Raw genomic sequence first — 2,339 nt, forward strand, 5'->3', positions numbered from 1 at the left:
AATGTGGGAAGAATATACAGAGGGCTCTTTCCATCTCGGACGTCCTGGGAGCCGTGGATCTAAAAGCTCCAACTAGTCCAACAGGGCATTCTTCTGGGACGTTGAACTTTGCAGCTACATAGCAATGTAGAGTAAAACATGACCTACCTCTCCTCTGGGGTATGAGCCTGCCAACTTGCAAACTGTGAAAAGTTTTTGACATAACCTGCAAATTTCCCAAAAATGTCGAAGGGGGGGGGGATACAAATTTCTGTTGCGATTGTAGCAATTGTCGTGTGGTGACGCAGAAATTTAATAGCACTATGATTATACTTGTTTACATTTCTTTTACAAAACGTTTGCACTTTATACAATTGCCTACTCATAAAGTCTTTAGTATACAATGTGCACATTCCGTTAAACTACAGATTAGTCCATGAGTCTAGTTATCCATTCCCACAGTTTATGTCACTACTCCTAGACAAACAGAGGAGATAATATTTACTTATCAATAGACATTAAACATTATTACATTTTATATATTATTTTTTCCTGGTAGCAAGACAGATTAAATTTTAGTCAAAACTCAGAATAGACGTTTTCTATTTTTTTTCGAGAAAATAGCTAATCATTTACATAAGAGTTTTTAAGTTGGCTCTCCTGACATGTCTGTTTTAGTAAATACTTGCATTCTCCATAAATTCTGGAGCATATTTTCTTAGAACTCTGTGTTGTGTTGTTCCTCTTTAAGTCCTCCTGGAAATGGATGAAAAAGAGTTACCCTTCCCCTTGTCAGTAGAAGGTGTCCCTTCACAGTCCAATCAGACACACTGACAAAAGCCAAATTAATATTTCTAAATATATAAAAAATAGAAAAATAAGAAATATAATATAAAACTTGCTACATAGCTAAAAAAATTGGTAGTGTTTAATGGTTTTGCCAATAATAGACTAATAGCACATAAGTATAAATATTTCTGTGTTTTAAAGATAAAAGTTAAAGAAGCACTCCACTTTTTTTTTTATTTTTGCAGTCTCCATTTGTACATTGGTGATTCAGGTTGGAGCTGTGGAAAAATACTTACCGATCCCGGCATCTTGCATTTCTCGGGTCCAGCGCCGCTCACGTGATCTTCCCTCGGACTTGTCCGGAGTCACTGTGCTTTTGAGTAAAGCGGAACTCAGGCTCTCAATGCATTCCTATGAGAGCCAGAACAAGGTTCCATAGGAAAGCATTGAGAGCTTGTCTTCCGCTTTTCTGAAAAGCAGCGATTCCAGACCAGGTCAGAAAGAAGAGGACGCGGCTGGCGCAGGACCCAAAAAAAGACAAGATGCGGGGATCGGTAAGTGTTTTTGCACACAGCGCCCCACTGAAACACCAATGTACAAATGGGGACTGCAATAAAATAGAAAAAATGGAGTGCTTTTTTTAAGGTCTTTTTTGGATGCGATTCACAGGTTTCCTTTGTCCTTATTAGGTCCAAGCTACGCAGGCGTTTTGTTTTTTTTGTAGCTTGATCGTGCTACTAATGTCATGAGTGATTGATAACCTTATTTGGAACATATATATGCCTATTGGACTTACTACATTTGCGATTGAGGATTACACTTCTGTGCTCAAAATCTTTCAGTGTAGATCAATGTCCCGAATTGATCGCTTAGTACTGAACAAAACTATTCTTTCTCCCCTTTTTTTTTTCTTATAATGAGGAAAGAGAATAATTGCCTGTGTAGCTTACCCTTGTCTTACTAATGGGATATGGTACTGACTTGAAGTTTGTAATGCATTTGATAGATAGAGCACATATATTTCATTGTTATTTTTTGCACTTTTACTATATGAAGTTTGTAGGTGATATTTCCTTTGATGTATTTTAAATGAAGGTTTTTTTATGATAATTTTTATTTGCATATGGATGATGTGCTGCTTAATGCTAGGATTTTGTAATCTCAGGGACGAACAAATCTAGTCCGACGACAGCAAACAGACTTAATTTCTGGTGAATACTGTTAAGTGAAGCTTTATTTGATTTTTATGTTGTGGTTATGTATTTTTATATTAAGTTATTTTATTTATATCGGAATATTTGTATAAGTTTGTATTAAGTGTACACAATTTTGGTATATTTATTATGTATTATGCTTTTTACGGTCATTGAAGTTTATGTTTAGTTCATAATTTAATCCTACCTCTAATGTCTGAATAATGGCTTCTGGGAAATAAAATGTAATATTAACAACAAGTCAATAAATTCAACTTATTTCTCTGTTAAATATATTTATTTAAAAATACATTCTTGTAATGCATTGTAAAAAAAAAAAATACAATAAAGTTATATATATATTTTATATTTTGCCAG

This window comes from Rhinoderma darwinii, chromosome 2, assembly GCF_050947455.1.
Source record: "Rhinoderma darwinii isolate aRhiDar2 chromosome 2, aRhiDar2.hap1, whole genome shotgun sequence".
NCBI classification, from domain to species: domain Eukaryota; kingdom Metazoa; phylum Chordata; class Amphibia; order Anura; family Rhinodermatidae; genus Rhinoderma; species Rhinoderma darwinii.